The following is a 27414-nucleotide window of genomic DNA, read 5'->3' on the forward strand; positions in this document are numbered from 1 at the left end:
AACAAGATTTGAATGCACACGAAGATGAATTCACCACGAGGGAGGCGAGGGGGTCACGTGGTATCAATTTGAAGTGATTTGGTACAATTAGGGTTTGGCCGGAAAACTTCAAACTAATATTCGAGAAGTTCCGGCCATGTTCGAGGGATGGAACCTGGGGGGTCTGAGAGAGGATGTCACGATGGTTATACGGTGTTAATTTGGTGGTGATTGGGTTACTTTGGGTCATGGCCGAAAAAACATCGATTCAAAATTCGAAGTGTTTGGGTAGGATTCGAGGGAAACTGGGGCTGGATATGGATAGGGGAAGAGGACAGGAGCCTAGGGTGTTATTTTGGAGTGGTTTGGACAATCGTCGCCGGCGGAGGCGATTTCCGGCCGGCGGCTCACGGCGGGGAATGGCGGAATTAGGGTTCATGAGAGGGGTGTGTTCTGAGAGATGAGAGATGGGGGGGGGGGGGGACGATTCAGACAGTTATATGTTAAAAAATATCAATTCCTGACCGTTAGATCAAACAACCTAGATTGCCAGGATTGATTGTCGTGGAAGCGACGTCATTTGAGCTCTAAGTGGATGGACCGGATCGAGAACCTCTGGGCTGGGGACCGGATTTGGGGTTTTTGGGCGTTCGGACTGGGATTTTGCACGAAAATGGCCCAAAATTTGCCTACTTCCTTAACTCAATTTCAATTCCTTTTTATTTGTTTTTCTTCTTTTTCTTTTTGTATTTTATTTACTTATTTGTTTTCAATTTGTATTTTTATGTTTTTCTAACTTTATTAAAATGCAAAATCAAAGGCCTACTTTGTTTCCAAAATTAAACTAATTAATTCCTAAAAATCTATTATATCCTATTTAAAAGCAAACCCATGACAAATTAACAATTAACAAATGCAAAAATGGACTATTTTTGTTATTTTCTTTAACTTTTGTTCTAAAAACAGCTTAACCACTAAATAATCCTAAAATATAAAATTAGATCCTAAATGCAAATGTCATGTGTATATTTTTATAAAATGCAAACAATTAACAGAAAATAACACAAAATTCACAAAAGTGTAAAATAATGAAAGAAAAATTATTTTGTTTGAATTTGGGAATAATTCATATAGGGCAAAAATCACGTGCTCACACCCTGCATTCCATTTTGGCTTGCATTCCCCCTCTTATCCCGGCAGATTTAATGTTTTGATACTTCAGCTGGAGAACAAGGCGGAGGAGGTGGGACAACTCTAGGGTGAGGTTGGTCGAGCCAAACGTGAATTCAACAAGCTACAGGCGCATGTAAGTACACATTTTACGTCCAAAGAGAGTGCTTTAGCCATGGTTTCTGCTCTTGAGATACAAATCCGGACCGTTCGTGCGAATGAGTCGGCATGGGCGAATCTGATTGCAAGGCTCTTGGAGGCGAAAGCCGAAGTGGTGAATGCCCAGGCCGAGATAGTGATGAGTAGCACCAGGGCGGACCAGAGAGTAGTGGCCTATTCGAAGAGTGTCGTTGTTGCTAAAGCCGAACTGAGGAGATCCCCGATCGTGCTAGCAGTAGCAAGGAGTATGCGAAATGTAAATCTCGGAGGGAAACCCTCGATGAGATTCATGCCAGGGGTTTTGATCTCTCGGCAGAGATCGAGCAAGCCATGGGGGAGGAGTATGATGCCAAGTTCTTTCTGTCCGATGCTGAAGATGGCGAGGAAGGGGCTGCTGGGCCATAGTCCCCGAAGGAGGGAGGGAACGTTTTATTTCCTTCTTTGTTATTATGTATATAGCTTTCACAGTGTGTTGTAAACGGAACTCGTTATTTTATCACTTGTATGCATAAGGGGTAAATCCCGCAATTTGTATCATTTGTTATTCTGTTTGTCAAGATTAGAACCAGGTCGATTAGACCTTTAAGCTAGTAGAAATCATTAGATTCGAGATATGGCCCTGGGCTTTTTAGGCAGGACTGAGGGCTCGTATGCGCTCAGTCGATGCGACCTTAGTGTAAGCTAGCATCAGAGCTCTTATGCTTTTTTTTGTTCAACTGTTTTGGGTTTAGTCTCCGAGTCGGGCTTCGACTTGAGCTCATTAGACCCTCAAGCCTTTGTGTTTGCATGGGCGGGCGACAATGGCTCTTACGCCTTTGGTCGAAGCGACCTTTTATGTAAGCTGGCGACAATGGCTCTTACGCCTTGGGTTGAAGCGACCTTTTATGTAAGCTGGCGACAATGGCTCTTACACCTTGGGTCGAAGCGACCTTTCATGTAAGCTGGCAACAATGGCTCTTATGTTTTTGCCTTTAGGCATGTGTGTGGCCCTGAGGCTCATTAGGTTGGTGACAATGGCTCTTAAGCTTTGCCCTTAGGCATATATAGGCTTTATTTTCTTCTCGTTAAGGACTTTTGCAATGATTTTACCTGACCTGTTATCGGTTCGGGAAGAACCTCGATTTCTAGTCGTTTGCGATGATGTTCGAGCACCTCGTAAGGTTTGGCTCGTAGGTTGAGTAGCTCGAAGCCTTATGATTTTGAGCTAAAATGGTCGAAGCTCTTTTGCTTGTCGAGGGTAGCCTTTTTAACCGATTCTTTTCGAAGTAGATTCTAAGTAATGGCCTATGATTTTGTAGCGACGCTCGGGCATCCCCGAGTCACGTTAGTTATGTTGGTGCAGTCCTATGACCGTAGTCATTTTATGTTTGGCCGGGGCAATTTTTTTGTCCCGAGTATAGTAGTTTAGGCGTCTATATCGAGGGTATGCCTTTTTAGGGGTCTTACAAATTCGATATATAGCCAGAACTTCGGGATCGATTTTATGCCTGCAGTAAGGTCTTACAAAACTTTCATGCCTTCTGAGGTCCTACGGTTTTTGCCGATACTTGGTACAAGTATGATTCATGCCTTGCTTGAGGTCTTACAGTTTGTGTTGTTTCTTTGTGTGAGTTTTACAAGACCGAGTCTGCCGGCTCGGGGTCTTACAGCCTCGGGTTTTTTGCTCAATGGCGATTGGCGACAACTTCCGAGTCATCAAGTTCGTTTTGGCTGGAGAGCCGTTACTGGTGAGCTCGGGATTTCCTCAGTGAGGGCATACGACTTTGGAGATTCCCACCCTGAGGTCGTGCGTATGCTGAGTTCTTTGGCACCAGTCTCCGAGTATTCGCGACACTTTCTTTTGGGAGATATTTCATGATTTTCGTGCTTCCTCGTTGAGGGCTTACTAGTTTGGAGTTTTGACCCTGAGGTCATGCGGGTGCCGAATTATCGACGCCAGTCTCCGAGTATTCGGGACATTTTCTGATGGAGGAATTGTTCAGGCGAAAATGCTGGGTTTTCTTTGGAGCATGAGTCATGTTGACAAAAAGAATTCTTCGATTATTTGGCACTAGTACATGTGCCTTCACTATCGGGGGCTCGGCTGTGTGGACACGGTCCATTCGACCGTTTGGTCCGGAACATCGTTTTCTCATCGGGACCTTGTTTGGCATTTCATGGCTTTTCTGAGCGGACAATCTTCCGAAAGGATGTCCTTTGGCGCTCGTGATTGATAGCAATAGAAGCCTTGATGACTTGTCGGATTCCCCTTAGGTAGCAAAACCCTCTTCGGGACAAAAGCTCGGTCGAAGGAAAAGACTGCAACGGATGCTTTTAAAACCTTAGGGCCACCGGCACATTTGACAACTTCGATCAAGTGCATGTATAAAGGATTAGTATAAAATATAAAATGAAAGAGGAGATGGTTATACCTTATCGTGGGATGTGCTTGGCGACGTTTCCGAGGTCTCGTATTCCCCTGTTGTTTGTAATAAGAACTCGGTACGGTCCTCTGCTGTGTTCAATCGGGCGTAGCTGAAGATGTAGTTTCATTATCCTTAGGCTCTCTCAACAGTGGAGATATTGGCGCCGGTGCCATTTTCGTGCACTGCAAACATTTCCCTTGCCGCGTGCTACTCCCCGCGGACGGTTTTAATCCCGTCTTTTGTTGGGAATTTCATCATTTGGTGGAGGGTGGGCTGTACTGCTCTCTTGCAGTGTATCCACGGTCGTCCGAACAAGGCGTTGCACCCCATGTCTCCTTCGATGACATGGAATTTAACATTTTGGGTCGGCTAGCCATACTAACCGGGAGAGTGATATCTCCTTTTGTTGTTTCACTTGCCATGTTTAATCCATTGAGGACTCGAGTGGCTGGTGCGATTTTGTCTAGCTGTCCGAGCTGATCTATTACCATCGACCTGATAATGTTGGCCAAGCTACCTAGATCCATGAGTACACGTTTTATTTGAAACGTATTTGCGAGGAAGGAGATTACCAGTGCATCGTTATGAGGTTGGGGCAGGGTCTCGACGTCCTCCTCGCTGAATATTAGGGCATCTTCGGGTACGCATCCCCAGGTTTGCTTTTCTCTGGTGATGGATATTTTTGTCCATCTCATCACGGGCTCTTGCGGAGCGTCGATGCCCCCTAATATCATATGCATAACATGTCGTGGATCGTTCGCTTTGTTCTTCTTGGCCGCCGCTCTTTCTCGGAACTGATTTTTGGCTCGGTCACTCAAGAATTCTCTGAGATGACCCTTACAGAGTAACCTGGCTACTTCCTTTCGTAGTTGGTGATAGTCCTCAGTTCTGTGGCCATGCGTGTTGTGAAACTCGCATACAAAGATATGATACCTTTGGGAAGGATCCGATTGTACAGGCCTGGGCCATCTGGTATCCTTGATTTTGCCAATGGCGAACACGATGTCTGAAACATCAACGTTGAAGTTGTATTCTGATAGACGCGGTACCCTTGTTGGACCCTTGTTTCCGTCGAATCCGGCTCTGTTAATGGGTCCCCAAGTATTCTGCCCTCGGTTGACCAGTCGGTCGTTGCGAGCCGGGTTGCGTCTTCGGGCATTTCTCCTATCTTCGGTGTATGGCTGATACCATTCACTATTTGGCTTTAATTCCTTCACTAAGATCATGCTCGGGTATACTGAGCCCGAAGGGGCTCCTAATTGATCATCCTCGACCCTAATCTTCGACTGATATCGGTTGTGGACGTCCGACCAGGTTACGGCAGGATACTCGATTAGATTTTCTTTCTACTACCTTGAGGCCACTGAACTCCACTCGTTCAGGCCTTGAGTGAAGGCCTGCATCGGCTAGTCGTCGGAGACCGGGGTAGTTCCATTCGTTCCATTTAAAAGCAAGATACGAACTCTCGCAGCATTTCGCTTTTCCCTTTGCCTAATCTTGAATACGTCAAACTTCCTCGTTGCTACTTTGATGGAGCCGGCGTTTGCCTTTATGAAGGAGTCTGCCAGCATGGAAAATGAGTCTATGGAGTAGGGAGCTAGATTATGGTACCACATCATGGCCCCCTTTGAGAGCGTTTCCCCGAACTTCTTCAGCAAGACGAACTCGATCTCGTCGTCTTTTATGTCGTTTCCCTTCACTGCGCACGTGTAGGCGGTAACGTGCTCATTGGGGTCTGAGGTCCCGTTGTATTTCGAGAGTTCCGGCATTCTGAACTTCTTTGGAATGGGCTTCGGAGCCGCTTCCTCCCGGAACGGCCGCTGCACGAACATCCTCGAGTCTATGCCTTTCAGGACCGGGGGCGCGCCCGAGATTTGGTCGACCCTGGAGTTGTATGTTTCGATTTTCTTGTCATTGGCTGCTATCATTTTTTTGCCCGATTCTGGTACGATCCTCGAGCATTTTTACGATAGCAGGGTCGTATATCGAACCATTATTGCTCAATCTCTCCGGTACCTGTTCGTCCAGGGGAGTTGTTCCCGGTGCTACGATGTTGGAAATTTTTTGGTGGCTTTACAGCTGAGCGATAGCCAGCTGTTGTGCCTGCAATATTTCAAAAAATAACATGAAGGCTAACTTCATGTTCTTCCCGAGCTAGAGTTTTTTGGGCTTCCTGTTGGTTGCCTTGTTGTAAGCTCCTGTCGGTGTGTGAGGTTTCATCGATCTGCTGGGCGTCGCGCGCTCCTTCATCCGCTGGAGTCGGCCCAAGTGCATTTTTGGGGTTCAGTGGTGATGCGCCAACGATTGGAACAACCACATCATTCTCTCTGTGGTTTTCGAGGTTGTTGTTCTCAACTCTGTTCACTGAGCCAGACATTTGACCTGAAATCGAAGATCTTGGACAAGAAGAAGTGTGAAAGATAACTTGCATTATGTAACGAAACTAGCAAGAAAATAATCGCTATTAATTTTTAGCCCCACGGTGGTCGCCAAACTGTTTACCGTAACAATGGTAATAACAACTAAATTTGTTGATGGACTCTAAAAATACGTGATCTATTTTTATGCTAGTTTTAGAGTAGTTGATGCTATGTATATGAAGTTTAAGGACGAGATGCAACTAAAATGGATTCGTAATCGGACCGAAAGATAGCTGCTCAGGGCCTCGAGCTAGTCGATTTAGGGCCTCGAGGTCGATTCCCGAGCTCGGGCTCGGGCTATTAGGGGCAGTCGGGGAAGGGCTAACAGATGCGATAATATTAAAGGAGGCTCTTTATGGCCGATGATAAGCAATAAATTAAGAACAAGTATGAAGATGATAAAATAGAGCAACAATATCGAGAGAGTGTATTAGAGAGAAAAGAGAGAGAGAGAGTTATCATATATTTCATGTAGAGTAGTTGGAGCATCATCAGTTCTCTACAAAATAGTATGGATCCCCCTTATATAGGAGGGGAAACCTGACATAGTACAAGAGCTTAATTACGAAGATAAGGGGGATGGGACAACTCGGTAGCACCAGGCTCTGCCAGTGCTAGTTGCACGGCTTGGGAACTCCCCATCCCCGGTATTGCCATTAGGTTGGGCGTTAATGGACTTAGAGGGGGAGTACTTGACCGCAACCTTATAGCCTCGAGGTCTCGAGATGATCTCCCAGAAACGCCCTGCTGAAGAGAAATCGGGCCCTCCGATTTTACCATATACAAACAACATGACATGTTTACTATTCTTTAGTATGACAGCCAAAAAAAAAACGTAAGTACTAAAATCAAGAGATAGGTTCATTAAAAATATTTAAAAAATGATCATCTACTACGAGATTTGAGTAATAGTTTCATATTTTATTTCATAGATAATATCTAATAAGTATACAATTTTTTTCTGAAAGGTTTATATTTTAAGGTTATTTACACAGTTAAAAAAAAATCAAAATTTAAGCTACATAAATTTCCCGTTATGAACACTCGCCATGCTATCTCTACCTTAAGATAGTAGATACATCTCAACAGAGTAACTAAGTATTGACATAAGCATAAGCTACCGTAATTAGAGGGCTTCATTACTTTTTTCTTTGAAAAGTGATCTTTTTTATATGTTTGAAAACATAAAAGTGGGAAACGATCTACTTTTCTTTTCTCCTTTTGTTAAATTTATTTTTCTTTTTATTTTTATTTATTTTAAAGAGAAATAGTGTTTTTTAATGAGGAAGGTGGCTTTGGATCCAAAATCACCTTTTGATTTGCTAATTGTCTGTAAGCAGTTCCACTCTGTCCTTCTTCTTGGGCATCGAATGGAAGGGAGCCCACAAAAAAGGAAAAAAGAATTGGTGGGCCACCATACAAAAGTAAAGTTGTGGGCCGTATAAGGATGCAGGTGCTGGAATTCATCATATGTGTCTGTCTGTCACACTCCCTTTTGCTTTTTGGTTTGGCCATTTATCAATAAGTATGTGCTAGTTGTATTTGATCTCTTCTTTTTTCTTTTCCCGAGTAGATATATGAGTTTATTTTCAAGCATAAAGTTGCATTTTGTTTTTCCTTAACAAATTTAGTCACCAAATTTGACCAACCATATTAAAATCAATTTGCAAATTGAAACCATAGTTTATTTCACCATTAAAATTTAGTCTTTAGTAGAGGATATTTTGCTTTCACTTTGATTAAATAATGACTTATGCCTTACATGTAGAAGCTTACATTTTTAATTGATTATCATTTCAATATTTCAAAAGCTTTTTGTCACGATCCCAATTTTTCACTGGAGGATATCGCGAGGGAACCTAGTCTCTAAGACTAAGTAAGCCTAACATGCATGGAGAAATAACGGAAATAATAATACAACGTCAAATTGAAACCATCTAGCTATCATAATAGAACTCAACAATACCACTAACAATAATTTCCAAAATCTGGTGAGACTAGGTTATAAGCTCTACACGAATATATTGTAAAAATCCCTAATACATCACTTTCTAACTAAAGACTAAGCAGTAGAAAAACAAAGACAAAGGGTGATTCCAAGGCATGCGAAAGACAGGCAGGTATACCTTAAAGTCTCCGAACTTAATGCTCTCCTCACTGGTACCTATCCTGGGTTGAGGTACCTGGATCTGCACAAAATTATGGAGAAGAGAAGTATGAGTACACCACAACGGTACCCAGTAAGTATCAAGCCTAACCTCGTTAGAGTAGTGACGAGGCCAGATCAATACACCTACTGGGATAAGAAAATAAACTGAACAAGCATAGTATAGTCTAATAATGCAAACCAGGAAATAGTAGCAATAAAGCAATATCACAAGGTAAGTTACAACTGAAATTAATGTAGTAAAGGCAACAAGGAAGGGACCCAGAATAAGAACATCAAGAAAATAAAGCAGACAAATACAGGTAAAGTAAATGAGAGATAACAACAAGAATAACAACCGGGGTACCACCTCGAAATCTCATTTCATAACCACTATCATAATCTTTCCTTATATCGCCACATGAGCCTTAAACATAGATAGTTTTGAAAATATTTTTCACGAAATAGCTATACACACTTTAGCCCACCTTATGCCACCGCGTGGCTTCAAGCAATTCCCGTACTAGCAGCACACACATAGATCCCACCTTATGCTGCAGCATACACATTAACCCCTATCCTTATATCGTTGCATGCACATCAATATCACAACATAATCACAACTCGCATCACGAGTACCCATACGCCACAACATGCCAAAAGAATCAATAATACCAATGTTTTCCACAACAAATAAACCATGGATAAACCAAAATTTGTACATGAGTCTCAACAATAACAAAATAATGGTGAATAGCTCAACAAGAACGATATTGGAACCGCTAACATCTTTGCCTCAAAGTGATAATGGCTTTTACAACTTCAAGACCAATAACTAAACAAAAAGATATTCCATGAAATAATAACTTCAAATAAGTAGTCCAACAATTAACAAAGTAACAATACAACAAGGAAGGAAATAACTTCAACTTAGGCATATAGGAGCAAAATAACAAGTAAGGGTGGAAACAAGTATTAAAAATGTAAAATAAATGATTGACAATGAAAGATATAACATATTATGATAATTCAACTAAAGACATGGAAAGAGTCTAAATAGTCTAAACCGGTCAAATACCACATATAGCCCGTGTATCCACTCATCACCTTGCGTACATGGCTCTCATTAACACAAATAGCACAAACAAGTCCAATCCTAAGGGTAGCTCCCCCACACAATGTTAGGCAAGATTTTACCTGAAAAAAAGCTAAATTAAACCACTTGTAAGTCTTTTACGTGAATATCTAACTACGGATGGCTTGAATCTAGCCAAAATAACTTAATACTATAAATAAATACCATAGGAAACTATTCCGCATAATAAAGTTGAAATCTTTAAAGAAAGACAAAAAGTCAACTCAAAAGGTCAACCCCAGGCTCGCGTGTCGGAACCTGACCGAACTTACAAAATCATAACATCTATTCAATAACGAGCCTAACCATACTAAAATTATCAAATTCCGACCTCAAATTTACCTTCAAATCCTCAATTTATAGTTTAGTTAGTTTCACAAAATTTTCCAACTTTTCCAACTCAAAATACTAATTAAATGATAAAAATAATGATGAATTCATGAATAATAATTAAATCCGAGTAAAGAAAAAATACTTACCCCGATGAACTCCTTAAAAATCTCTTGCAAAATCGCCCAAAACCGAGCTCTCTAACTCAAAAAATGAAAAATGGGTAAACACCCTCGATCCAGCCCTTTTCTGCTCAGTTATTTCGCTTTTGCGGACCAACAGCAGCTTCCGCGGAAATCTGTCGTAGGTGTGGCTTTTCATTAAGCCCTGGAATTTCTGCTTATGCGGACAAAACTGCTTTGGCAGACTAGTGCTCACTTCTGCGAGCCTGCTTCTGCGGACGCTCGACCACACCTACGGTCCTTAAGCTGTTGACCAAGATCTGCTTCTACGAAAAGATAACCACATATGTGGGTGCGCACCTGCGCTCAGGTGTCCGCACCTCCGATACTAGCTCAACCCAACCCATTTAACCCTTGTGGTCACTGAACCGATTCTGCGGTGCCGCGTCTGCGGCAAAAAGATCGCAGGTGCGATTGCACCAGAACCTCAGCTGGGGAGTAATCCTTCTAAGCCACAAAGTGGATCGAAACCAATCTGAATCATACCTTGGGCCCCCAGGACCCCGTGCAAACATGCTATCAAGTCCCAAATCGCATAAGGGGCCTACACAAGGACTAAAATAACATCGACGACATCCAATCTACGTATTGCACCCCATTTTAAACCCATTGAATACTTGAACATTCAAATTTCAAAACTAACGCCGATTCATACCTAACCAACTGTGATTCTCCTCAAATTTCTCGCACAAGTCATAGATGACACAACAGACCTATTCGAAATCCGGGAACCAAAATCTAGATTGGCTATCAACAAAGTCAGCCCTCGATCAAACTCCTCAACCTTCCAAACCTTCAACTTTCCAACTTTTGCCAATTCAAGCCAAAACGACCTACGGACTTCAAAATCAATATTCGAACACACTCTTAAGTTCAAAATCACCAAACGAAGCTATCGAAATCATCAGAACTCCATTTCGATGTTGTCTATACAAAAGTCAAACTCCGAATAACTCATTCAACTTAAGCTTCCAACCTTGGGACTAAGTGTCCCAATCCACTCTGAAACTCACCCGAAACCAATCCAACCACCACGGCAAGTCACATCACTAGAATATAACACAGAGAAGGAAATAGGGTAATGGGGCTAAGAAACTCAAAACGACTGTTGGGTCGTTATATTTTTTTAAAACAATGTTAGTAAAGAAAAGGGAAAATGCATAAGCACCATCCTTCACCTTATAGCCAAATTTTTAACTACTCATCTTATCTTTGCAGAGTCCTATTACCTCCCTAAACATTTTTCAAAGGAAATAAATACCACCCTAAAGCTAGACAAAGCAAACTCTTGGCAAGTTGTGAGAAACATGCACTACCAAATGTATATTTAGTACTTTTTTTTATTTCTTATCATTCTATTATTGTTTTCATTTCTTTTGATTTTTTAATTAACTTTCTTTTTATTTTGGTCACCAGCGGCATAACAGTAGAGATATATTTCGATATATCATTTTTTAACAATTCAACACTCCACTTAGAGATAAATTTCGATGTATCATCGTTTAACAATTCAACACTCCACATAATTGGAAAAGTAGACATGTTAAGAAATATTATTTTAGATTCTTCGTTAAGGTGATGTTATTAATTTTTTCATCTTCCCTGATTTCATATAATAGTGGTCGTCGGAATTCGAAGGACTCCATTTTTTCCAGCGTGAAAATTCTTTCTGGTGACAGATTAATTTCGTCCAGATCTGAGTGTTATTTTTTATTTTTTTTGAATGTGTGACTTAAGTGTGAGAGTAAGAGAAAAAGAATGAAACCAAGAAAGACAAAATATAAAATGGTAGCAAGAATTTCAAGGAGTCCCATTTTCCGGTGCGAAATTTTTTTCTGGTGACAGATCAAAAAACTACAAGCTCCTAAAAAATATTCTGTGAATTAACAATCAACAACCAAATTATTCTTTCTCGTTCTCTTTTTTTATGTAAATTTAATTAATTAAAAATATAATACCATCACGACCCCAAAATCCCACCTTTAGGATTGTGATGGCACCTAGTCTTTACGACTAGGTAAGCTTATCATACAACAATATAAGATAACATATAATAATTCAATATTAATTTTTAATGACCCAACCAGTCATTTTGAGCATTTTGATTTTGTTAAGCTATTTAAAGTCTTGAGTAGCTTAATGTGATGTATTATGACTTGTGTGAATCATCGGTTTTGGTTTTCTGGAAATTCTGGATTGATTTGGAAGAATGATTCTCTACTAGAAAGCTTTTAAGTTGGAAGAGTTCACCAAGTTTGACTTTTTCGTATTTGACCTCGGATTGGAGTTTTGATTGTTTCGTTAGGTTCTGATGGCGATTTTGGACATAGGCGTATGCCAGGATTTTCATTTGGATGTTCCTAGAAGGTTTCGGCGCCATTTGGCGAAAGTTGGCAATTAGGATCTTTGGAAAGTTTATATGTTTGATCCGGAGTTGAATTTGATGATATTAGGTTCGGATTGTGGTTTTCGGAATTGGGATTGCTTCGTTATGTAAATTGGGAATGGTGTGAAAAATTAAGGTCATTCTGGGTTGATTTGATATGATCTGGCACGAGTCTTGGAAGTTGAAAGTCACAAAGTTCTCTTAGTTTGATACGAGGTGAGATTCATGGTTTTGACGTTGTTATGTGTGATTTGAGGCAACAAGTCCGTATTATTTTATAGGACTAGTTGTGTAACTACCCGGCCGGTCGTTTTGAGAATTAAAGCCCTGATCCCCTATTAACTGCTTTCCCCGTGACTTTTTCTGCTATTATGATTTTGCCGAGATGGTTCATTCTATGTTTCGGAGTGTTTTGGGACACTTAGTCCTTAAATGAGAATATAAGTCTTAGAATTTGGACCGTGGTCGGAGCTGGGTGAAGACGGCTATGGAATGGAATTCTGTCGATTCCATTAGCTCTGTTGGGTGATTTCGGCGAATTGTGCTTTTGAGGTCCGTAGCTCATTTAGGCTTGAAATGGCAAAAATTGAATTTTTGTAGTTTCGGGCTGATAGTGGAAATTTTGATATCGCGGTCGGAATCTGATTTCGAAAGTTTGAATAGGTCCGTAGTGTTGAATATGACTTGTGTGCAAAAGTTGGGATCAATCGAACGTGATTTGGTTGGTTTCGGCATCAGTTGTAGAATTTAGAAATTTCAAGTTCATTAAGTTTGGATTGGAGGGTGATTCTTGGTTTTAGCGTTATTTATGTGATTTGAGGGCTCGACTAAGCGCGTATGGTATTTTAGGATTGGTTGGTATGTTTGGTTGAGGTCCCGGGTGCCTTGGATGTGTTTTGGATTCTCAATGAGTCATTTTTGGACTTAAGAAGCTGGCAAATTTGCTGGTGTTTTATTGCAGAAAATATGTTCTTCGCGTTCGCGAAGATGATCCCGCATTCGCGAAGAAGAGTTTGGATAAGAGGAGAAAATGATCTAGGCGTTCGTGAGTTTGGAGACGCGTTCTCGAAGGTTTGGACTCCAACATATTGCGAACGCGTGAGTGGCGTCGCGTTCGCGTAAGGATGTTGCAGTAGCTAGGACCCCAGGAGTTTGCTCATCGCGTTCGCGTATGAAGGGTCGCGTTCGCGAAGGCTCTTGCAGCTAAAGCTTTGCGTTCGCGACAAGGAGCTCGCGTTTGCGAAAGAGTAAAAGCGAGCAGTGGAGTTTTGTTCTACGCGAACGCGAGGTGGTGGTCGCGTTCGCGATGAAAGTCGCATCAGGGCAGAACTTAATGTCCAAAAAAGAGGCTTTGAGTTCATAACTCGAAAATTGGATTTAGAGCTCGGTAGGAAGCGAAAGTTGGAGAGATATTCAGAGGAAGTTTGAGGGTAATGATTCCTAACTCCTTTTTGATTATATCCCATTAATCTAAGCTTGATTACATCATTTAATTTCGGATTTGGTGTGAAAATTGTGAAAAATTGAAAAGTTCTTAGGCTGAATTTTTGGATTTTGATCGAGATTTTAGTATCGAATTTGAGTGAATTTGGTATGTTTAGACTCGTGAGTTAATGGGTGTTCATAATTTTTTACTTTTACCCGATTCCTAGACGTGGGCCCGGGGAGGATTTTTGGGCATTTTTCTATTTTCATGCCTTTGCTTCGATTTCATTAGCTAAATTAGTTGTTTGAAGTTTATATTTACGTTATGAAATCGATTTGATTAGATCTGGGCCACTCGGAGTTGGATACTCGTTGATGGAGCGTGATTTCAGATTGATTTGAGCTTGGTTTGAGGTAAGTAGCTTGCCTAACCTTGTGTGGGGGAGCTCCCCTTTGGATTTTAGTACTGTTGTTATGAGAATGCCATGTACGTGAGGTGACGAGTGCGTACACATGCTAATTGTTGAAAAACCCCATTTTCATTAAGTAAATATCTGTGTTTTTCCTTGAATTGAGAAATACTAGTTCATGTATCCTCCTGCTTAGCTTAGGAAAGCATGCTTACGTGCCTTAACTGTCTTATCTGTTTTAACTGTTTACTAGGATTTTGTGCGGCATGTTTAGGGTAGGAATTACTTGTTTCTTTGATACTAACTTGAATAGGACTGTATACTTTCTGGCTGAGATTTTTTTTCTATTGATTTGGTTGCGTATTTACTTTGGGACTACAAAATGGTATTCCCAAAGATCCCCCCCCCCTGCACGTTTATTTTGGGACTACGGAACGGTATTCCGGGAGATCCCACTGTATATTTATATTTGGGACTACGGAACGCTATCCCGGGAGATCCCCCTACAAATTTACGATTCAGACTATGGGACGGTATCTCGGGAGATTTTCTGTACATTTACATTTGGGACTACGAGACGTTATCTTGGGAGATCCCATGTTGCTATCTTTGTGTCCTGAGTTATTCATTCTTTGATTTTATTTTTCATTGATTGTTGATATGATAATTATATTGCCATATTTCATACTGTTTTACCTTGTAATATATGTATAACATGTAGGGCCTTGGCCTGATCTCGTCACTACTCGACTGAGGTTAGGCTTGGCACATACTAGGTACCGTTGTGGAGTACTCATGCCCTTTTCTACGCATGTTTTTCGTGTGCAGATCCAGGTTCTTCGGCTCAGCCATACTATCCATGAGGCGAGGTATATCTGCCACGTCCGTAGACCTAGAAGTCCCTCTCTATTTTCCCTTCAGTAATAGACTTCTTGTATTTTTCGTCGTTTAGACTTTTTGGAGTTAGAACACTATGTATGTTTCATTAGCTTATGATTCATGAGATTTCGGGTTTTGGGAGTGCTATGTTAAGTTTGAGAGTATTATTATTGTATGTGCCGGCGGCATTTTAAACTCCTTTATTATATTACCTGTAAATGGTTAGTTTCCTATCTTTATTTCATTTTTCGCCAATTGTTAGGCTTACCTAGTTGTAGAGACTTGGTGTCGTCACGATAGTTCACGGTGGGAGAACTTGGGTCGTGACATGTTGGTATCAGAACTCTAGGTTCATAGGAGTCATGAATCACGGGCCGATTTATTAGAGTCTCTTGGATCGGTATGGAGACGTCTGTACTTTTCATAGAGAGGCTGTGTAACTGTTAGGAAAATTCCACTTCATTTGATTTCTTGTCGTGCGAGATTTCTTGTCGTGCGAAATTCTGAACCTCTGTATTCTATCTTCTCAGAGATGGTGACGACACGTTCTACTAGAGATGACCAGGCGACCGCGCCCCTTGCTACAGCCGCCCAAGGCAGGGGCCGGGGTAGAGGCCGAGGACGCATACGTGGTGAAGCTAGAGCACCTACGTGAGCTGCTAGAGAGGAGCCACCAGCAGCTCTAGCCAGAGCCCAGACGCCGGATAGGTCTACTGCTACTACTACTCCAGCTCTCCAGGAGACCGTTCATGAGCATGTACACCACTTTAGCTTAGGCAGGGTTGATTCCCCTTGCTGCAGACACATCTCAGGCCGGGGGAGGAGCACCGACTCCCACTGCCTGCACTCCAGAGCATCGGGTTCAGTTTGATCAAATCCCAAAGGTTATACCGGTGCCGCTTGAAGCCCCAACTCAGCCCGAAGGTAGGGCAGCAGTTTTAGAGGATAAACAGCGGAGGCTTGAGAGGTGCAAGAAGTACGACCCTCCTACATTCAGTGGTCTAGCATAAGAGGAAGCTCAGGGATTTCTGGAGGAGTGCCACCATATCCTCCGCACTGTGGTAATAACAGAGACGATTGGGGATTCCTTCATTGCCTTCCAGCTTCGAGGGGTAGCCTATCAGTGGTGGCATACTTTTAAGTTGGATAGACCAGCTGAGGCAGCTTCCCTTTCATGGACCCATTTTTTGAGATATGTTTTTGAGGGAGTATGTCCCACAGAGCCTCAGGGACGCATTACACGCGGAGTTTGAGCATTTGCGCTAGGGTTCTATGACTGTTTCAGAGTAGGTTGTCCGTTTTAGTGACTTGGCTAGGCATGCACCGGCCTTGGTTTCTACAGTTCGTGAGAGAGTTCCCCGGTTTATTGACGGGTTCATTCCCAGCATCATGTCTAGCATGGCCCGGGAGTTAGAGATGGATATTGCTTATCAGCAGGTGGTGAGCATTGCTAGGAGAGTATAGGGCATGCTTGCTCGGGATAGAGAAGAGAGAGAGGCCAAGAGGTCTCTAGAGTCAGGCCATTATTCTGGTGCTCGTGCCCCTGCTGCAGTTTGTCATGGTAGGGGTTATATGAGTCGCTTCGTTCATTCAGCTCTTCTAGGAGCCAGTAGTATTCCAGCTCCTCCTAGACCTCAAGAGCCTTATTATGCACCTCCAGTATCTAGTGCGCCTCCTGCACGGGGTGGTTTCAGTGGTCAATCCCCCAGACCTAGCCCAAGCTAGTCACAACCGCCACGTCCTTCTAGAGCTTGTTTTGAGTGTGGCGACATATGCCACGTGGTAAGGGATGGCCCTAGACTTAGGAGGGGTGCACCTCCACCCACTTCTCAGCCATAACGTGTTTCGAAGAGTTCCCACGCTATGATTACAGCACCAGTTGCTACCCCACCTGCTCAGTCAACTAGAGGTGGAGGTCGGGGAGGTAAGAGATCGCCCCAAATTAGGAGGCCAGGCCAGATACTATGCCCTTCCTGCCCGTACTGAGGTTGTTGCCTCCGATTCTGTCATCATATGTATTGTTCCGGTCTGTCATAGAGATGCATCGGCTCTATTCGATCTAGGCTCCACTTATTCTTTTGTGTCCTCTTATTTTGCCCCGCATTTGGGCGTATCTCGAGATTCTTTGAGTACCACTGTTTATGTTTCTACTCGCGTGGGAGATTCTCTTGTATTGGACCGCGTCTATTGGTCATGTTTGATTGCTCTTAGTGATTTTGAGACCAGAGCCGATGTATTATTGCTCAGCATGGTAGATTTTGATGTTATCTTGGGCATGGACAGGTTGTCACCCTATTATACAATTCTTGATTGTCACGCCAAGACCGTGACGCTGGCTATGGCAGGTATACCATGATTAGAGTGGAGGGGTACCTTAGATCACACTCCTAGTAGGATAATTTCTTTCCTTAAAGCTCATCAAAGGGTTGAGAAGGGTGTGACGCGTATCTAGGTTATGTGAGAGATGTCAGTATTGATACCCTTACAATTGATTCAGTCCCAGTAGTGCGGGATTTTTCTGATGTGTTTCTAGCTGATCATCCGGGCATTCCGCCCGACAGAGATTGATTTTGGCACTGATCTGTTGCCGGGAACTAAGCCTATTTCTATTCCTCCTTATCATGTGGCTCTTCCTCAGTTGAAGGAGTTGAAGGAACAATTACAGGAATTGCTTTATAAGGGCTTTATTCGGACCAGTGTGTCACCTTGGGGTGCTCCTTTCTTACTTGTAAAGAAAAAGGATGGTTCTACACGTATGTGCATTGATTATCTCCAGTTGAACAAAGTTACAATGTAGAACCGGTATCCTTTGCCTCGTATTGATGACCTATTTGATCAGTTACAGGGTGCTCAAGTGTTTTCTAAGATTAACTTGCATTCAGGTTATCATTAGTTGAAGATTCGGGAGCCAGATATCGCGGAGACTGCCTTCAGGACTCGGTATGGTCATTACGAGTTCCTTGCTATGTCATTTGGGCTGACCAATGCCCCAGCAACATTTATGCATTAGATGCACAATGTATTTCGGCAATATCTTGACTCGTTCGTCATTGTCTTTATTAATGACATTCTGGTATACTCCCAGAGTCGGGAAGATCATGAGCAGCACCTGAGGACAGTGCTTCAGACCTTGTGAGAAAAGAAATTATATGCGAAGTTCTTGAAATATGAGTTCTGGTTGGATTCCGTGGCATTCTTGGGTCACGTAGTATCGAGTGAAGGGATCACGATGGATCCGAAGAATGTAGAAGCAGTGAAGAGTTGGCCCGGACCATCCTCAACTACAGAGATCCATAGTTTTCTTGGGTTGGCGGGTTATTACCGTCAATTTGTTGAGGAATTTTCATCTATTGCAGCACCTATGACCAGGCTGACCTAGAAGGGTGCTTCGTTCAGGTTGATTGAAGAGTGTAAGGAGAGCTTTCAGAAGCTCAAGACAGCTTTGACTACAGCCCAAATATTGATGTTGCCAACAGGTTCAGGGTATTATTCTATCTATTGTGATGCCTCGAGGATTGGCCTTGGAGTGGTGTTGATGCAGGACGGTAGGGTGACTGCCTATGCATCTAGACAGCTGAAGGTGTATGAGAAGAATTATCCTATCCATGATCTCGAGTTAGCTGCTATTGTTCACGCCTTGAAGATATGGCATCATTATTTGTACGATATTCCTTGTGAGATCTACTCTAATCACTGAAGTTTGCAGCATCTGTTCAACCAGAAAGACATTAATTTGCGTCAGCGGAAGTGGTTAGAGCTGCTTAAAAAACTATAATATCACTATCTTGTATCACCCGGGTAAGGCCATGTGGTGGCCGATGCTTTGAGTCGCCGGGCGGAGAGCTTGTGGAGTTTGGCGTACCTACGAGTAGCAGAGAGGCCCGTGGAGATGGATGTTCAGGCCTTAGCCAGCCAGTTTGTGAGATTGGAAAATTCGGAGCCCAGCCGGGTCCTATCTTGTGTGGTTTCTCGGTCTTCCCTGTTTGATCGTATCAGAGAGCGTCAGTATGATGACCCTCATTTGCTTGTCCTCAAGGACAAGGTTCTGCATGGTGATGTCATAGATGTGACCACTGGTGATGATGGGTTATTGAGGATGCATGGGCGGATTTGTGTACCCAATATTGATGTGCTTCGGGAGTTGATTCTAGAGGAGGCCCACAGTTCGCGGTATTCCATCCATCCGGGTGCCACAAAGATGTATCAGGATTTGATGCAACACTATTGGTGGAGGAGGAGGATGAAAGATATAGTTGGGTTTGTAGGTTTTGGCCTCAATATTCAGCAGGTGAAGTATGAGCATCAGAGACCAAGTGGTTTGCTTCAGCAAGTAGAGATTCCGGAGTGGAAGTGGGAGCGGATCACCATGGACTTCGTAGTTGGACTCCCATAGCCTTTGAGGAAGTTCAATGCCAGTTGGGTGATTGTGGATCGGCTGACCAAGTCCGCGCATTTCATACTTGTGTGTACTACCTATTCTTCAGAGCGGTTGGCAGAGATTTATATCCGGGAGATTGTTCGTCTGCATGGTATTCCTGTTTCCATCATCTCAGATAGAGGTACTCAGTTCACATCACGGTTTTGGAGGGCCGTAAAGCATGAGTTGGGTACTCGGGTGGAGTTGATCACAACATTTCACCCCCAGAAGGACGGACAGTCCGAGCGCACAATTCAGATTCTTGAGGATATGCTCCGTGCGTGTGAGATGGAGTTTGGAGGTTCTTGGGATCAATTCATGCCGCTGGCGGAGTTTGCCTACAACAACAGTAATCAGTCCACCATTCAGATGGTACCTTATAAGGCTCAGTATGGCAGGCGGTGTAGATCCCCGGTGGTCGGTACGAGCTGGACGAGGCTAGATTATTGGGCACAAACTTTTTTCGAGATGCTTTGGAAAAGGTTAAGGTGATTCACGATAGACATCGCAAAACCTAGTCCAGACAAAAGAGTTATGCGGACTGGAAGGTTTGCGATCTTTCATTTATGGTTGGAGAGTGGGTCTTGCTTCGGGTATTGCGTATGAATGGCGTTATGAGATTTGGGAAGAAGGTAAAATTGAGCCAAAGATTTATTGGTCCCTTTGAGGTGTTGCGACGTGTTAGGGGGTTTGTGTATGAGCTTGCCTTACCTCTCAGCTTGGTAGGAGTTCATTCGGTATTTCATGTTTCGAAGCCGGGAGGTACCACGGTGATACGTCGCACGTGTTGGATTTCAGTTCAGTCCAGTTGGAAAAGGATCTATATTATGTTGAGGAGCCAATATATTGGACATGCAGGTTTGGAAGCCGAGGACAAAGAGCCTTGCATCTGTAAAAGATCAGTGGCGAGGTCAGCCGGTCGAGGAGGCGATTTGGGAGACCGAGCAGGATATGCGCAGTCATTACCCTTATATTTTCACCACTTCAGGTATGTCTTTATGCTCGTTCAAGGACGAATGAATGTTTTAAGAGGGGAGGATTTAACGACCCGGCTTGTCGTTCTGAGAATTAACGCCCCGATCCCCTATTATCTGCTTTCCCTGTGTCTTTTTATGCTATTGTGATTTGCCGGGATGGTTCATTCTAAGTTTCAGAGTGTTATGGGAGATGTAGTCCCTAAATGAGAGTTTATGTCTTAGAATTTGGACCGTAGTCGGAGCAGTGTGAAGAAGCGTGTTGGGTGATTTCGGGCTTAGGGGCGTGTCTAGATTGTGTTTTTGAGGGCCGTAGCTCATTTAGGCGTGAAATGGAAAAAGTTGAATTTTGGAGTTTCGGGTTGATAGTGGAAATTTTGATATCGGGGGCGGAATCCGATTTCGGATGTTTGAATAGGTACGTAGTGTTGAATATGACTTATGTGCAAAATTTGGGGTCAATCAGATATGATTTGGTTGGTTTCAGCATCGGTTGTAGAATTTTGAAATTTCAAGTTCATTAAGTTTGGATTGGAGGGTGATTTGTGGTTTTTGCGTTGTTTGATATGATTTAAGGGCTCAACTAAGTTCGTATGATGTATTAGGATTGGTTTGTTTCATTGCTTCAGATCCAGGGGGCCTCGGGTGTGTTTCGGATTCTCAACAGGTCATTTTTAGACTTAAGAAGATGGTAGATTTTGATGGTGTTTTATTGCAGAAGATTTGTTCTTTGCGTTCGCGAAGATGATCCCGCGTTCGCGAAGAAGAGTTTGGATAGGAGGAGAAAATTCTCTACGCGTTCGCTAGTCAAGGGACGCGTTCACGATGGTTTTGACCCCAGCGTATGGCATTGCGTTTGCGTAGGGAAGTTGGAGCAGCTGGGACCCCATGAGTTTACTCATCGCGTTCGCGTAAGAAGAGTGGCGTTCGCGAAGGCTTTGGATGCTAATGCTTTGCATTCCCGAGAAGGAGGTCGCATTCGCGAATGGGGAAAAGTGAGCAGGGGAGTTTTGTTCTACGCAAACGCGATGTGGTGGTTGCGTTAGCGATGAAGGTCGCATCTGGGCAGAATTCAAAGTCCAAAAATGATGGTTTGTGTTCATAACTAAAAAATTGGATTGAGAGATCGCTAGGAGGCGAAATTCGGAGAGATTTTCGGGGGAAGTTTATGGGTAATGATACCTAACTCCTTTTTGATTATATCCTATTAATCTAAGATTATTTTCATCATTTAATTTCGGATTTGGTGTGCAAAATTGGGAAAAATTGAGAAAAGTTATTAGGCCAAATTTTGGGATTTTGATCAAAATTTTGGTATCGGATTTGAGTGAATTTGGTATGGTTAGACTCGTGAGTGAATGGATTTATGGGCATTTTTTTTATTTTCTTGCCTTAGCTTCGATTTCATTAGCTAAATTAGTTGTTTCTAGTTATATTTACGTTATGAAATATATTTGATTAGATTTGGGCATCTCGGAGTTGGATACTCGTGTCAAGAGAGTGATTTCGGATTGATTTGAGTTTGGTTTGAGGTAAGTGGCTTGCCTAACCTTGTGTAGGGGAACTCCTTTTAGGATTTTGGTACTGTTGTTATGAGTACGCCGTGTACGTGAGGTGAAGAGTGCGTACATGTGCTAATTGTTGTAAAACCCCGTTTTCATTAAGTAAATATCTGTGTTTTTCCTTGAGTTGGGAAATACTAGTTCAGGTATCCTTCTGCTTAGCTTAGGAAAGCATGCCTACGTGCCTTAACTCTCTTATCTGTTTGAACTGTTTACCTGGATTCCATGGATCACTTTTAGGGTACGAATTACCTAATTCTTTGATACTAACTTGAATAGAACTGTATACTTTCTGGCTAAGATTGTTGTGTATATTGATTTGGTTGTGTATTTACTTTGGGACTACGGAACGGTATTCCGAGAGATCTCCCATGCATGTTTACATTGGGACTACGAAACAGTATTCTGGGAGATCCCCTTGCACATTGATATTTGGGACTTCGGAACGGTTTCTCGGGAGATCCCCCTTCACATTTATGATTTGGACTACGGGACGATATCCCGGGAGATCCTCTGTACATTTACGTTTGGGACTACGGGACGTTATCATGGGAGATCCCTTGTTGCTATCTCTATGTATTGAGTTATTCTTTCTTTGATTCTATTTTTTATTAATTGTTAGTATTTTAATTATACCGCCATTTTTCATACTGTTTTACCTTGTTATATATGTATAACCAGTTGGGCCCTGACCTGATCTTGTCACTACTCGACTGAGTTTAGGCTTGACACTTACTCGGTACCGCTGTGGTGTACTCATGCCCTTTCCTACACATGTTTTTCGTGTGCAGATCCACGTTCTTCTGCTCAGCCATAGTATCTGTGAGGCGAGGTGTTTACCTTGAAAATGGTAATTATAATTTAATTTGATTTTCTGGTTCTAAACATACGTGATTTGTTTTCATGCTAGTTGTAAGGTAGTAGATGTTGAGTGTGAGATTAGAAAGCAAAGTAAAACCTTGAGGATAATGTGATACACAAACCGAGCGATTGAGAATCGGGGCCTCGAGCTGGCTGATACGGGGCCTTGAGGTCGAGTTATACATTAGGCTGCGGACAGTCGACGGAGAACTAACAATTCTAAAGGCCTTGATGAGGTATCTTTATGATCAATAATAAGCAATAAATAAAGAACAATCAATAAAATACAATAAATGTAAGTAATAAGATCAAAGGAGAATATGTTTAAGTTAGAGAGCATAGAATGTTCTTGTTCTTCTATTGAACATTGTGTATTGTATGTCTTACAAAATGACAAGGATCCCCTTTATATATGAGGGGAAATCCCAACATGGTACAGTTTCATTTATTACAAAGAAATATAGCTGGTACAGCTATTCGCTAATCTGGTACAGACTAGTGCTTCTCTTGCAGGTTTTGTCAGCTTTGATCACGCGCCTTGGGAACTTCCCGCTTACCCATGGTAACCATCGATTTGCACTGCCCCGAGATCGGTCATAAAGAATCCTCGAGGACGAACCTCGTACTAACCCCCGGGCCTTCAAGGTGAAACTTCGACGAGGTATAACGGTCAAAAAATTGGGCTCTCCGATTTTAGTCGTGTACAGATACTCCCCGCGTTTCTTAGAGTAAAAATGATAAGAAACGATCTCGAATCCTTTCCCTTTCGATACTTCCATCACGATGGTAGTTATGTCCTATCGCGATTGACGTGACAAAATAAGGTGTCTAATGGTCGCGTCCACGCAACCCTTTTTAAAAGTCTCCGAGTTAATTACAGCGGTTGGTTGTCCTTTGGTCTGCTTCAACGTACATGTTAGATCTCTATAAATACTTCTCCTCTCCCTCTTATTTTCCACTGCATCACGAAGCCCTTAAAAGAGTTCTTTTTACTTCTCCTTTGTGTACTCTTTCGAAATGCAATTTTCATTTCTCCTCTGAAATCTTTTAACAAGAATGGCAAAAACTTCCACCTCTGCTTCTCAGTAAGATGCGCCTTTCTCTTTCTTGCGCTCGTCAAGGGAAAAGGAACTGAGCCCCCTCTTGTTGGGGAATGCGTTCCAGGAGCCTTTGATACGACCACCGATTTTAAGACCGAAAAACCTTCCTCGAAGCTGGGATGATTCTAACCTGTGTCCCGATATATCAGTTTAATAGCAGACACCGAAAGGGTGAAGACTAACTGTCGCTGGGGGGACGCGGAGTTAGTGGAGATTCCTTCCCGAGGGGAGGACATAACGACACACAAGGCTAGTTTCCTCAATGTGTATACTTATCCATTCACCCTTGGCCCGGTGCAGCCATCCTCGTCTTCAATAGACCCCGTGATCCTCGACTTCTGCGAGCGACATGGAGTGACTCTTGGCCGATTCCATCCTTCTTTGTGGCACTTAGTTTACATGACCAGATATTACGCGATCATGATTAAGGGGTTTCCCTTCACCCTCGACTACCTAGTCAGAATGTACAATCCCCGACTCTTCCGCGGGCGCCCGATTAAGCTCCAATGTCGGGCCTCGAGAGCCCTTTATGCTTGTAACGATGAGGGTAGGAATGGAGGGTGGATGAGTCATTTTGTCCGAGTTAGTACTTCGGACCTAATCCCAGTGGGGAGGATGTCATTCCTCGAAAGGCTGAACATTAAACGTAAGTACATATGCTAATTAAATGCTCTCTTATTTCCTTTCGGGTACATGTCCCTACCAACTTAATTCCTCTGCTGATGCAGCCATGGCAGTGTATCCTAATGCGGTTAAGGATCTCTCGGGCTATGTCAACCGGCTGGATTCTATTTGCCCATACGTTGAGCGTGTGTGTCACGTTCTGTCACAGGCTCGATGGGAAGCCAAGGACTATGGTGAGCCTTTACTCCTGCTGTAATTGTATCTCACAGAAGAACTAAACTGACAAAGTCCTCATTCCCTGTGTTTGTATTTATGCAGATCTGGGGGAGGTCTTCTTGATGAGGGTTGCACTGCTTGGTGAAGCGAATACCCTGAAAACTGATGAAGAGAAGAAAAGGTGTATGAGGTTATCGACTCATCCCCTGAAATCCAAGAAAGCCAAAGTGGGAGGACCTAAGGTCGATCCGACGATCTTAACTCCGAAAGTGCCGGGGAGTCCCCGAGCTGAGGGCGGAGGAAAAGTTGATTCCTCGGAAGCTCCCGCGAGGGAGAAGACCTGACTGTCCCGTACACTGTAGAGTCGATGGCTTCTAAATCAGAACTTGATCCCGCTATTGCCCTACCTTGGACTGGAGAGACCTTCGAGGGTGCTTCGGGTGATATTCCCGAGTTAATTGATGACCAAAAATTTCCATGAGCGGAGGTGCGTTCATTAGGCGGTCTGGGGAAGCCTAGTTTTGAAATTTCTCAGAAACGGGAGACGGCCTTGATTGATCCAGTCGGGGTTATAAAAGTGAGCGATTCCCCTTTCGGATCAACCTTTTCTCCGAGGGAGATGGAGAATGCCCATAATAAAGTGTGTTTCGATGTGGGGGCGTCCGTCGGAGACAAAAATGTGTTCGAAAGACTTGTTGTTATGCCTGAGGAAAAGCCTGAGCTTGACACCCCGCTTATTTTCAGTGAGATCGATAGGCTCTGTGAGCGGGTAATTTTTCAGCAAATTCTGCTTGGTGCCATAATTTTTGGCTTGCTAACCCTGTTTCTTTCATGGTCTCAGGCGAAGGTTCTTTACAATCAGGCCTTCGCCAGGTTTCAAAGCGAGCTGACTCATTACGAGGGTGAGCGCAAGAAGCTCACCTTGGAAGATGATGAGCTTAGAGATCTTTCTACCAAGAGGGCGGAGGAACTCTATGGCCTTCAGGATTGTCTGGAAGCGGCGCCCTGAAAAAGGATTCATCTCACTAAGCAGGTTATACAACTCTTGTTTGTTTTTTGTCTACATGCTTATCTGACTTTAGTGTTTAACACCTTTGGGGTTGTCCTTTGCAGGTTGAGAAGAAAGGTGTCCTAATGTAGGAGGAACTCCGAGCCAGGGACTCTGAAATTCTCGAACTCAGACGGCACGTGAGTGAGGTATTCTTTGAGAGAGATACCCTCCAAGGGGAGGTGTCCTTGGTCGGGCATCAACTTGATGACGCGAGAGCGGAAAGTAATAAGTGTAAGGGTCTACATACTGAGTTGCTTGCTGCGCCATATGAGGTTAGGGCCGATGCCGAGGCATTTGTGTCTTCGCATAAAGAGGATGTCGCTACTGCAAATGCCCAGGCCAGGAAAGTGTCCAAAGTGGCCGAGCTGCGGCTGACCCGAGCTGTGGAGCATGCCCGGTTGGAATCTTGGAGACGGGCTCTCGAGGTTGAATATGCGGGGGGCCTCGATTTGTCTGTCGAGATCGAGAGGGTGAAGACCCTAGAGGAGGAGGCCGCGGCCCTGCTTTCTTTCGAAAGCGAGTTGAGCAGTGGCTCGGGAGATGATAAAGATAGAGGCGAGATCCCCGAAGGAGAAGAGGCCGTTGAAAACCCGAGCATCATGGCTGGTGCTGTTGACGGTGCAATTTCTTAGGGAGCCGCCGAAGGCATAGGCTTGGTGGTAGACAAGGGCGTTTTATTTGCTTTTTGCCCTTGTAGGGGCTTTAGCCATAGGCCTTGTAAATGCACCCTTGTGAATCTTTTAACATATATGTAAAGGCTTTCCGTTTTTCCTTTTCTTTTTTAGGAACGATCTGTGACACTTGTTTGATAATTGATCCGAAATCTTGGACCTCAAATTTAAACCCTTAGGCTCCTACTGCTGCGTGGTTTGTAATGGCCAAAGTTGATTGTTTCGGGGCTTAGTCCACGAGTCATATTTTGACTTGAGCTCATTGACCTTTAGGTCTACCGTATTGGCCTTGAGGCTGTTCTGGGCCGGCCCTTAAGCTCTTACGCGTTGGGTCGGTACGACTTTTAATATAGGGTGGCGCTTAGGCTCTCACGCATTTTCCTTCAGTAACTTTTTAGTTAACATTTTCAGGTTCAGTCTTCGAGCTGGATTTCAACTCAAGCTCATTGACCCTTAGGTTTTTGAATTTTAAGTTAGGCGTCTAGGCTCTTACGTGTTGGGTTGGTACGGCCATTAGTTTAAGTTGGCGATAGTGGCTTTTACGCGTAGGGTCGGTACGACCTCTAGTATAGGCTTACTTTTCCTCGTTAAAGACTTTTTTGAATTTTTTGTGTTCGCTAGACTCTTCGACGGTTCGATACAAAGCTCGATTGCGAGATGTTATGCAGCGATAAGTGAGCACCTCGGAGGGTTTCGCTCGATCACTGAATGCTTCAAAGCCTGTTATTTGGAGCTGACATGGTCGAAGCTCTTTTGCTAATGTCGAGGGTAGCCTGATTAACTAGTTCTTTTTGAAGTATTTTTGAAGTAATTTGAAGGCCTGTGAGTTTATTGGCAACGGTCGGGCGTCCTGGAGTCGCGTTAGGTTGGCCGGTACAGGCTTGTGACCGTAGTCATTGTATTTGGCCGTAG

The sequence above is a fragment of the Nicotiana attenuata genome, unplaced genomic scaffold (genome assembly GCF_001879085.1).
Source record: "Nicotiana attenuata strain UT unplaced genomic scaffold, NIATTr2, whole genome shotgun sequence".
Lineage (NCBI taxonomy): Eukaryota > Viridiplantae > Streptophyta > Magnoliopsida > Solanales > Solanaceae > Nicotiana > Nicotiana attenuata.